This window comes from Mustela putorius, unplaced genomic scaffold, assembly GCF_011764305.1.
Source record: "Mustela putorius furo isolate JIRA1106 unplaced genomic scaffold, ASM1176430v1.1 tig00003972_pilon_pilon_pilon, whole genome shotgun sequence".
NCBI classification, from domain to species: Eukaryota; Metazoa; Chordata; class Mammalia; order Carnivora; family Mustelidae; genus Mustela; species Mustela putorius.
The window spans coordinates 15,452,324-15,464,700 of NW_025422115.1; the positions used below are offsets into that span (position 1 = coordinate 15,452,324).

Sequence of the window (12,377 nt, forward strand, 5' to 3'; positions counted from 1 at the left end):
TTTAAAACTTATTCTTTCTCTGCTTGGTCCCTCAGGGTTGGGGCTCTTCATTTTCTGTCTTTGGTCATTTTCTCTCTACTTTCATCCAGTCCCATAACTGAATATTTTTCAGCTTGCACTTTGAAAGCCATGTCTCTAGTGCAGATTTCTCTCTCAGTCTACCGGCTCATATCCAACCACTTCCTGGACATCTTCACCGGGATTCCAAACACACCTCAGAATCCTAACAAGTATCCGTGGAATAGTCTATTCTTCTCCTGAGTCGTCTGCGTATTTGACAGGAGAGTTCTTGTCTCCATACACTTCATTGCTAAAAAGAGCCGTCTCAGTAACAGCACCCAAGTGCAGCCTGGGGAGCCACAACCTGCCACTCCAGGACTTCTGGCCACCTTAAACCCAAATCTGAACCTGAGCGGTCTTTTCCCAAAATGCATTTTCTGTAGCTCCCATCAGTGGATCTATACCTAGCTGCCTGGCCTCCTGACCCGTTCCTGCCAAAATGAATCACATGTGTATTTTGGCTCATTTCGAATGACTCTGAGCTACCTTGCCACCTTGACAGGAGCGACTACAACTCTGTAAAGCTAGTCAGTCAGCTGTGGTCACACTGGAGTTTGTGTCCTTCCTCCTCGCCTGCTCTGGCTCCTTCTCATCCATGTCCACAGCCCTTGAACCCACTGCCACCAGCAATGCCTATTGTGGCAATGTTTGTCAGTTCAGGAGCTTCAGAAACCCCAGAACCACAGGTACCCATGCAGTGTGGGCTCCACGCCAGGTGGGGAAGAACAGCCTCCCCCCACCAGCCCCAGCCCACCCTATACTATCTGTGAACCCAGAATTGGCTCTGCTTACAGCCACAGCTCTGGTCCTGTTTGCTGCTGACCTTCACCCCTCTAGCAGCAGCTGTCCAATCTAATCCACAGGGAGGCTGGCACACCTTGCCCCTGTGGTGATCATCCTTTCTCTCCCTGCCTCTTCCCCCCCACGCTGCCAGCTGGGTGCCTCTTCCTTCAATAGTGACACAGCACAAACCCGCAAGTATGTCCACAGACGAACGGTCAAGAGATGGGAAGGGGGGAACAGAGAAGGTGTCTGAGCCCCACCCAACCTGGTCACAATGCTGTACTACACCAGTAGTAACCTGAGAGACCAGGCCAGTTCCTTTGCTCTCACCTCTCATGTTCTGCCATCTCCACGTCCTGTAAATTCCTATTGTCTTAATACCTCTTCCTTATACCACCCTTCTCACAAAGGATTGGTGACCATAGGCCAGCTACTTTGAACTGCGTACAACAGAAAGCCCATCTCAGACTCAGTCAGACTTTGATTAGCCCATGTAATATGGAGCACAGAGTCAGGCAGCATCTGGGTTGGTCCAGAGGCTAAACAGCATCAGTAAGGACCACAGTCCTTCCATCTCTCTGTTCTGCTGCCAGCAGTACTGGCTTCAACCTCACACTAAGGCTTCCTTCAGTTTGTGAGAGAGCTGCCTACATTCCTCATTCATGTCTGGTAAGAGAGAATGACTGCGCACTATGCTGTCTTAAGAGGAACAGAGAACTTTCCCAGAAACATTTACCTGCTCTCTCTTCATGTCTCATTGGCTAGAATTGGGTCACAAGGGATATGGGACCCATCACTTGAACGCTATCATTTGCCAAAACACATTGCTGTTACCGATGGGGCAGGAGTGGAATGAATATTGGAGAATCACCTACAACGTACTACAGTCTTCAAGAGCACCAAGTCTCCATTCATAGCTGAATTAAATCTTTTCTTCAGCTTTTCTTGTCATCATTTGGGAAAGGTCTAGGACCATTGTCTGCCTTCTTAAAACTGTTTCTTCTGTAACTTTGTCAACTTGATTCTCTGCAGTTTCACTTGTGTTTGTCATCCCGGTTGACAATGCTTTGTTTCCTTGTAACCAAATCCCTTCTGCCTAGTTCTTGTTCTTTGCCATTGGACATCCCCCCATTCAGGGTGGGGAAGTGAGGCACAGAGCTCTTCTCAGTGAACCAACTGTCCGCTTTTAGATGCGGGAAACTAGGTTTGCAGGAGGCTAACTCATGGCACAGAGTGGAAGTTCTACCTTCTCCTAACCAGCTACATGGCATTGGAGGCCTGGTTGGATTGCAGAGTCTGGGCTAGACAAGAGGCCACAAAAGGAAATTCAGAGAAGCCCAGAGTCTCCACCCCAGAGAGATGATGGTGATCGAATGTGTCGAGGAAGGCAGTATAAGACAAGAGTCATTCACCTCCCCTTTTACAGAGGAGACTCTGTGGCCACAGAAAGAAACAGTGCTCCCCATATTTTTGGTGGAAAGAGGATACAGAGAGGGTCATGAGATGTGGTGGGATAGTCTTTGTCAAAAATCTAAAAATAAAGGAAGAAATGAAAGATATTCAGCCCCTTGTAATTATTTCTATTTTAGTGTTCTAAAAGGTTGAACCTGAGAGTTCAAGGCTAGACCCCCAGAAAACAGAAGCTTGGAGGAGGATGGGTAGACAGGAAGGATGTTATTAAAGATGATGCCAATGTCACATTTCTGTTAGAACTTCACAGTCAGAGGAAGAAGGCATAACAGGAGCACAGGAATGGCTTTTTAGATGTTAGGCTGGGAGAAAAAAAAAAAAAAGAAGAAGATAGGTCCAATATAGCAACATCTTTAAATAAGGACTAAACTAATTTTAGATATACCAGCAAACAAAGGCTGGAGGCAAAGAAGGTGGAAGGGGAGGAACGTACTAAACCAAAGCCCCAAATACTGTCCTTTCTCCCTACACCGTCTAGCTCAAGGACTGTCTCCTCCAAGAAGACTTCTGTGCCCCCACCCCACCCATGGCAGGGCCTCACTTCTGTATACCCCTAGCCCTTTGTCTCCCTTTGTCTCAGCAGGCATGACACTGGGCTCTACTGGCCTGCTCACCAGTCTGCTTCCAGTACTGGACCATGTGTTCCCCTCAGGGCAAGGATCAGATCCTTTGAGCCTGAAACAGAGAGGGTGTTGATGGAAAGAAGGAATGATTTGGATGAATGAGTGAATGAGTGGATAGATAGGACTGTGTTAAGGATGAACAGAAGGGGAAGCCAGCTCTGTTTGGGGAAAATTGGGGCTGGTTCCCAGACTTCGGTGGGGTCAAGGATGAGCCACAGGGAGGGAACAGGTTTCTCATGCCCCAGAATGCAAGGCTGTGGTCCATGGCTGGCCCACCTCTGAGCATCCCTGCTAATTTCACATCCCTCCACAAAGTCATCCCAGAAAAAGTAAATCAGATTTACCTCAAAACATACCAACTTCAACACATGAAAAAATGTTCATCATCACTAGCCATCAGGGAGATTCAAATTAAAACCACATTGAGATACCACCTTACACCAGTTAGAATGGCCAAAATTAACAAGACAGGCAAAATTAACAAGACTGGCAACAACATGTGTTGGAGGGGATGTGGAAAAAGGGGAACCCTCCTACACTGTTGGTGGGAATGCAAGTTGATGCAGCCATTTTGGAGAACAGTGTGGAGATTCCCCAAGAAATGAAAAATAGAGCTTCCCTATGACCCTGCAATTGCACTACTTGGTATTTACCCCAAAGATACAGATATAGTGAAAAGAAGGGCCATCTGTACCCCAAAGTTTATAACAGCAATGGCCACAGTCGCCAAACTGTGGAAAGAACCAAGATGCCCTTCAATGGACGAATGGATAAGGAAGATGTGGTCCATATACACTATGAAGTATTATGCCTCCATCAGAAAGGACCAATACCCAACTTTTGTATCAACATGGGCGGGACTGGAAGAGATTATGCTGAGTGAAATAAGTCAAGCAGAGAGAGTCAATTATCATATGGTTTCACTTATTTGTGGAGCATAACAAATAGCATGGAGGACATGGGGAGATGGAGAGGAGAAGGGAGTTGAGGGAAATTGGAAGGGGAGGTGAACCATGAGAGACTATGGACTCTGAAAAACAATCTGAGGGTTTTAAAGGGGCGGGGGGGTGGGAGGTTGGGGTACCAGGTGGTGGGTATTAGAGAGGGCACGAATTGCATGGAGCACTGGGTGTGGTGCAAAAACAGTTACACTGTTAGGCTGAAAAAAAATTAATTTAAAAAACTAAATATAAAGTAAAAAACAACAACAACAACAACAACAACTTCACCTAGAAGAAGGAAAAGCCTGGTACAGGGTGGCTCAGTTGGTTTTGCCTTTGGCTCAGGTCATGATCACAGAGTCCTGGGATTGAATCCCGCATTTCCTTCTCCCTTTGTCCTTTCCCCCAAGTTGTGCGCTCTCTCTCTCTCTCTCAAATAAATAAATAAAATATTTTTTAAAAAGAAGAGGGAGGGAAAGCCTTTTGGGGTTCAGGGTTAAAAGACAAGTGCATCCCAGCCATGCCCTTGCAAGTGCAGCCTAAAAAGCTCTATATCTTCACTTGGCAGGCAACATCTTTTGCATTTTCCCCCCAATGAGAAAAAGTTCAGAAGGAGCTTCATTAATCCATCTTCTTGATGTCAGCAAGATTTGTCTATAATAAAATGCCCCTCTTTCCTCGGCCGTACCAACTCGGCCCCAAGCAGTCCCAGTGACTCTGTATTTTCAGAGGCTAAGATTTGCGGGGGGCTTCTTGATGCCCCAAACGGGCAATAAAGGTTTAATTAAGATTAAAGAAATTTCCTGGTAAACACAGGTTATCTTCTTCTCTGTAGTCCAAAAATCTCAAAGATTTTTCTTCGATTAAGAGGACGATAAATTCACGGATTGATTCTTTCTCTGCAATATAAATCACCTGTCCACTCTGACGCGCAGGTGCAGGGTGTACGGCCACAGACTAGCACTAGGTGGCGGCAGAGAACCTCTGACCGCCTTCGCCGGGTGCGTGAGTGTTGCCTGGAATGGCGGAGGAAAATGTAACCCCACGGACAAGTCCCCCGCTCTAAGTGGGCTGAATTTTTGGTGTTTGGGGGTCCTCGGTCACCTTTGGAGGCACCTGGAACCTACACTTTTCCCAATAGAAAGAGTGTGGCTGCCTCAGGATTTGCCAGAACACAACTCAGAACCAGAGAGATGGACAAAGAAGTGGAAAACAGTAGGTTAAGAAGCTGGCCTAAGTCATGTGTCCCTGCTGCAAAACTTGGCAAAGGAGATTTTCAGACTTGTGGCCAGTTCTGCAAACTGAGGACTCCTGAGGTGGGAGGGAGCCTTAGAGCCACTGTCCAGCAGCACCCCCTCCCTTACAAATCAGGTGTGGCCCTTCAGACCTGCATAGACAATGCCCTGGGTACCCCCCACCCCAAGTAGGAGCAGCCAGTCTGTGGTGTGTGTCTGCCTTTGTGTCCCCAGAGAGGGGTTTTGTGCCTCACCAAGGTGGGTGACAGCTCCTAGCTCCCAGACCCTAGCTGGTACCGCCACACTCTGCTGTCTTTCCCAGAGTAGGCATTTCCCAGGATGCAAGAAACCTGAAATTCTGGGACAAGCAAATGTCAGACTTCCTGACCCCCACTGCACACAGCCTTCCTCCTGCTCTCTTCCCCAAGGCAGTGAGGCTAACCTTTAGCTCTGAAGCTGCCAGTATGGAAACCAATTTCTTTAGTTCCCCAAATGGCTGGGGGAGTCATCTCTCACCTCCAACCTGGAGTTCCTGTTACATGATGTGGATTTATGTGCTCATCTTTCTGGGTCTGAGAGCATTGCAGTGGCTTGCCTCCTGGAATTGGATGCAGGAACAAAGAAGATGCCTGACAACGCTTTTCCTGTTGTTCTGGTTCTCCCTGGGAGAGAAAGAAGCCCCAGTGACCCTTTCAGATATTTAGCAAAAGGGTGTCCCTGTGGGCATTGGGTTGATGGTTCTCCCGAGTGGATATTAGCCTCTTTGGAGAAGTCTGTGCATGTGAGCTCATTTCCCTCTCCTGCTTTTTTTTTCCTCCCTTTATTTTGCTTTTCGGAGTGGCCTAAGGCCAGGGCCCAGTCAGAATTCCTTTACAAATCTTCAGTCTCCGTGAGGATGAAGACCCTGCCCACTGTCTTATGCTCACCACATAATGCAGTGCCTGGCACTTAGGGGGCACATAATAATTCTGCCTGGAATGGAATGAACATTGAGACTTCCCTTGCTTAGATAATTAATCCCTTTTCTAACGCCCACATACCTAAATCATCATCACAGTAGATGTGCATAGTAGGCATGAACTAAGCACTATGTTATGTGCTTTACATATGCTATTTTCAATATTTTAGCACAACAACCCTGCAAAGGTAAATAATACCCCTCTTTTGGAGATGAGGAAATTAAGACTCAAAGATTACACTCAGAGTTCAGTCTGTTGCAGGAGTGTGACTTGGAGACTCCAGTCACCACCCAAACCTAACTGATGGAAAAGTCTGGCTTTCCCCACCATCCATTAACAGAGAAAAAAATGGAAGGAATTGTCTTCTAAAACAACTAGATGAGTTAACATTTGTAAAGTGCCCAGAAAAATCCTGTTTCATAGTAAATGCTGTATTGTATTGTTAAGTCAATAAAAAATAAAGCCTAGGTCAACGCCAGAAGTTGGATTAAAGTTCGCCTCATGGCTCTCTCTGACAGTGTTTTAATCACCAGGAACAAGTGCAGTAAAGTCAGGTGGGGCCCTGGGCTGTTGTGTTGACCCTTGACACCACAGGGGCGGCAGGATCCAAGCCACAGGTGTTAGGCATCACAGAACTGGAGCCCTCTGGGGCTAGAAGGGGTCTCAGACTGCCCAGTCCTGGAGTTTGAACCTGGAGCTCACATGTCCTTTGACAGTCCCTCAGTGAGACTCAAAAGGTCCATTACCCCTTAGAATGTGATGCCCAGTGTTGTGGTTTTCTGCATTTTTCAGGCACAGGGCCACAGTTTTCATCCCATTAGAGAGCTCTGCGACCCAGCAGGGTTTTGAGGCTCTGGTCTAGCAGTGCCTTCTGAGGTCCGCGTTAGCGGCAGGGAGGAAATCCTAGTCCTTGGGACTTCATTCCACTCTTGCTACCAAACAGGCTTCTGACTCCCTCCACCCCTCTCCCAGTTACTTTTCTAGGGCACTTGATGGATGAAAAATCACCAAGTAGGACTGGCAGGTCCATCTGGTCTGGCTGCCTGCAGGGAAATGAGCTTTTCTGTCGTCTGCTGCCTTCTCCCAGGACACCGTGACTCTCCACTGCCTGGGAGCACCTTTTCCCACCACTTGAAGGGCCCCCCATTACCCACACTCTCGCCCCACCCCCTTCCCCTATCATGCACATTCCCAGCCACGCCAGCATGGCAGGCAGGCACGGTGGCCCGACTGGTCAGTGGATTGTGGGGGCGGGAGAGGCCACAGGAGCAAACAGCCTCCTCTTCTGGCACTGCAGCTTCTGCCTTGCCTGTCATAAAGGGGCTGTGTGAGTTCCAGCGTTGGGAATGCGGCCTGATAGTGCAGTGACCTGGAACTGCTTGCTTCCGAGCCACTTCCGTGGCCTTACCTCACATGGAAGATAGGACGGAAATTTGCCAAAGTTCGTCCTAACTTTCTAGAAGTTATTCTTTCAAATATTTATCAAAACACCTCAGAATATAAAGCAGAAGTAAAGGTACCCAGCATCCCCGCTCCCACCCCAGGATTTCTCGGAGGCCTCAGGAACTAGTAGAACCTCACAGTAGAACACCTGCCTACCTGCCAGGAGATGCCATCTGGCTGCCGATATTTACAGACTTTGGCAGCCCAAGCCTGCCTCCTGGAGCTGGCCCCTTGCTGTCGCTGCAGTAAGCCCTGAAATTGAGAGACGCCTGCCCTCTGGTGGCAATTGCAGGGATAACACCACCCTGAGGCCCAGCTCCAGGGCCCTGATTGGGCTGGATGCTGAAAGAAGTATCTTCTCTAATTAACAAGTCAATGCTGATTTCCCTTCTGGCCCATTAAGCTCCTTGACTCATTATTTAACCACTCGGGGATATTTTGAAACTGGACAGATTCTATTTTTTCTGTTAAAACACAGTCTCTTAGGAATGTCTGAGTCATTCGAATTTCACAGGAATTTTATTAGCAGTTTGGGATTTCCAAACAGCCCCTCAGCCAGAAAGTACAGCTTCAGCCCAACCTCTGTCCTCGAGCCTTGGGGTCCAGGGTCCTGCTCTTCAAGGAGCTAGAAGCCAAGAGCCTATTTGGATTCTGACTTCAGCCTCGTATCTCTGGCTAAGGAGGCCCTTAACACCTCCACAAAGGTACACACTCAGTCTCGGTGAGTGTCCCTGAGCCGGGGTTGGGGGGGGGGGGTGTCACAGGCTGAGCTGGCACCCACTTGCATTCACTGGCTTGTAGCTCTTGCTCCCAGACTCCCTTTGTCATGCTCCATCTGTCCTCCGAAATACCTCACCTCTCCCAAAGCAGTTCCCCCCATCGCCATCACACTGAAATGCGAACTCTTACTCAGTGGGCACGGAGCAGGCCCATGATTCTGCATTTCCAACCAGGTCCCAGATGTGCTGATGCTGCTGGTCCGTGGAGACCACTCGGCTTCAAGGACCTCCAACATTGGTTCTTAATCTCGGCCATGCACTGGAATCACCCAAGAAGATCAAAAAATACTGAGGCCTGGGTCCTACCCTAGAGGTTGTGGTAGAAATGGTCTGGTGTGTGACCTGGGTCCTGGAACTTTTGAAAGCTCTCTGGGTGGTCCTAGGATGCAGCCAGCTTGGAGAACCACTAACCGCAGTGCAGACTGCAGATTTCCAGGCCCAGCTCCTCGTCAGTTGCTCTGTCCCTCCACCTGCTTCAGTTCAGTCCACCCCCGTGTGTGTTGCCGTGGGGTCTTGGGGTCCACATCTACCGTGATGCAAATAGAACTGCTTGACCTTGTGCAGAATGGGGGCTGCCTGAGGTTCCTCCGTGGTGGGCCTGGTTGAGTGCTGGTAGTTGAAAGCAAAGTTGGGGCAGGCATGAGGGACAGTCGGGTTGGCGCAGATGGAAGAGCAGGACCAGCGCAGTGGTCACAGGCTCCATTCTGATGCTGCCTTGGGGTTCTCTGGGAACTGTGCCTGTTATGCCCTGGGCCATAGGAATGCCTGCAGCGTCTGCCCTTGGTGGGCTTTGGCAAACTGCACTCAGCAATGAAGGGGAAAGCCCTGTCTTCTCCCAGCCCAGCTCCTGGCTACTGTTCCTCTCCTGTTTATTCTGTTGGAAGCTCTTCAGGCCTGAGCAGAGTTTTGCCATCAATAGTTGCTTTGTAGTGTACATCCTACCACACCCCAGATGGGCCAGGCCGCACTCCCTCCAGCTCTTTCTCAAATGTCAGTTTCTCAGAGCGGTCTTCCCTGACTGCCTTATTTAAAAGATCACCCTCGGTGCCCATCCCCACCTCCAGTACCTCCCAACTGTAGTACCCACCACATAATCTGCAAATGTGTTGTGTTTACTGTTGGACTCCCTCCTCCACTGAGATGTAAACTGCCCCAGGGTTGCTGCCCGATCACAGTACCTCCCTAGCACCCGGCGGGTACCTGGCATTCCTTTGACTTCCCTGCCTGGTTTCCGAATCCTGCTGGGTGCCTGGTTCCCTGCCTGGCTGCTCCCCGAGGCCGAGGAGCGCTGTGGCATCAGGGCAAGGCTATTGCCCACTGTGGGCGGACTCCAGACACCTGCTGTTTACTGGGCCACGAGTCCCCAGTCTCAGCCACCCCGGTTTGCTCCTACAGCTTCCCAATAACCAGCCCCTGGCCTGTTAGGAAGTTTTTCTAACCCAAACAAGAAAATGAAAATCAGCATTTCAGCATTTCAAGCACCAACGTAAAATGACTTTTCCCTCCCATGGAAGCAGGTCAGTTGAGACTGGAGTCTGCTCTTTGTAGAGAAACAAATGTTTTGTTTCATCCTCTTCTTTCTTTCTTTCTTTCTTTCTTTTAAATTTATTTGAGAAAGAGTGAGAGCTAGAGAGAGAACGCACACAGAAGGAGATGGAGAGAGAGAAGCAGGCTTCCCTCTGAGCAGGGAGCCCGATGCAGGGCTCAATCCCAGGACCCTAGGCTCCTGACCTGAGCCGGAAGCAGACACTTAACTGACTGAGCCCCCCACTGGCGCCCACTCATCCTCACCTTTCTTTGGGACCTTGTTGTTGTGGTAGAGGGAGCAGACTCTGAGAGGCACATCCATTCACCTGGGGTGTACAAGGCACAGAAACCAACAAATGCCCTGGGTCCTTGCACTGACCACGTGGACAGTCTTCTGCCAGTTGCTCGGGGTGACACGGCCCAGCCAGATGGCCTTCGCAGCTACCCCTTTTAGTTATAACTATAGGACACGCTTGCCTCCCATTTCAGATGACAATAAAACGACATCAGTTTGGGGGGCCACCCATAATTGGACTGGGTTTCCGAGAGGATGTGGATGTAGAGCAGAGTCTCTTTGGGAGCTGGCAGGCAAGGTGCTTGTGGAGATGAGTGAGCTGGGAGGAGCTGACAGCGGGGCAGGAGGGAAAGTGCTGAGGCAGCTGCAGGCTGGCATGAGAGAGGTGTGAAAGGGGAAAGGATTAAAATAGGGCCCCTGGGCTGTTGGGGGCAGGAATATCACACTGTGGGAAAAGGAGAAGGCAGGGTAGGTGAGCGGTGCAGACAGGTGAGGAGCAATCAGCTGAGTAATTAAGGCCAAGGAGATCTTACAATTCAATTCATATCCAAAAGCAGCAGCTGCTGGTAGCAACAGTGGGCGGCAGCCTCTAGGCCTCTCTGAGCCTCTTGAGTTGTGAGGTGGAGGCTTCAGCAGCCTCGTCCTCCTTTGGGGGCCTTTCCTTCCCTGGCTCTGGCTTCTCACCTGCAACTCCAGGTTCCCCTGCGTGCCTCTGACCAAACCATAGCCACCCTCACCAGACCCCCTCCACACCCCTCTGCTCTGAACACAGGACACCCAGTTTCAGTTGAATTTCAGACAAACAATGAATAATTTTTTAGTATAACTCTATCCTTTGTGGTGTTTGGGATGTACTTATACTAGAAAATTGTTCCTTGTTTATCTGAGATTCAACTGGATGTTCTGTGTTTTCTCTGGCAACCCTCCTGAGCTCTGTGTGATGTCGGTTTGGGGTCTTTGTACCACCTTCCAACAGCTGGCTCCTCCAAGCTTTCCCCAGATGGTTCATGAGAAAGAAACTCCACCTCAAAGCACTCACAGTATTCCTTTGCAGAGAAGGGAGCATCTCAGAATGCCCTCTTCCAGTGACATCCTTGGGATCCCAGGGAAGGGGTGGGGGGGGGGAATGCGGGTGCTGACCACCCCCCTCAGCAGTTGCTCCCTCTGGTTGAAGAGGAGGGAGGTAGCCAAGTGTTTGGGTCATCAAATAACATCAACATTCTCATCAACCCATTTCAGCAACATGGTACTTCATAGGTCAGATACATTCCCTCATTTAACTTTCAATAACCCTAGGAGTTAAGGAGTTTTATGAATGGGAGACTGAGGCCCAGAATGCAGAGATACCTTCACACATAGTCCTGGATGTCCAAAGGTGGAGCCAAAAGTGAGGGCTTTCCCTGCCAAGTGCTGTCTCTGCTCCTTCAGGATGCCTAATTCTTCCTCACCAAGGCATTGAGGCTTGGCTTCAGCACTCCCACCCCCCTAGAGGCATCCCTCTTTCCCAGGATCTTGTGTTCTGGAAGGGAGTACATCAAATGCCCTGAGAGACCTACCCAGCTCTGAGGTTCCACCCCTTCTTCCCACCTTCAGTCCTACTCAGGAAAAATTTCGCCCTTGGTGGCTTCATCTCCACCTGTTGGGGTTCCCCAAAAGATTGTCCATGAAGCACTAGTCCCACCAGATACTCGGTGACCAGACATTGTTATGATCCGGCGAGTTTGGAAAGCATGGCTACTGTGATCCCTTTTGAGCATGGTGATGCATAATAACATATTCAAGCCACTGAAATGTCCAACCTAGAAAAATGTCCATTTGGATTTGACCCAAATTTTCCAAAACATGTCCAACCATAGAAATTATCAAGTGACAACCATTCACATTCTGTGGAACTGGGATTCCATACAACCCACTTTGAGAAACAGAGATTTAGTTCAAATCTTTGCATAGCTAAAAAGCTCTGGAAATTCATTCATTAGTTTTTTGAGCATTTATTAGAGGTGAGCTGAGGGCTTCCTAACTTTAGAGCCTATGCTAGATTCCGAGACCAAACAAGTTGTACGATAATAACAGCTCATTTTCATGCAGTTCTTACACCCAGCCAGGCTCTTTGCTGACCTTCATGATCTCCTCCAGTGATTACAAGGAACCTATGCCACGTGGGTTTCACACCCATTGCAGAGTCCGAAGCACGAGCTGCTGCTGCTGAGCTGCCCAGGTCAGCCTCCGTACCTAGCTCCATCTCCTCCTGAGATGGTTTTC

The 12,377-nt window shown here is 49.3% G+C and overlaps 1 protein-coding gene across 3 annotated transcripts in view; it reads left to right on the forward strand.

The window, feature by feature from the left end:
• TMEM266 (transmembrane protein 266) overlaps window positions 1–12,377 on the forward strand; it is a 113,136-nt gene that overhangs the window by 52,945 nt on the left and 47,814 nt on the right. The gene's annotated exons all lie outside the window — the stretch shown is intronic.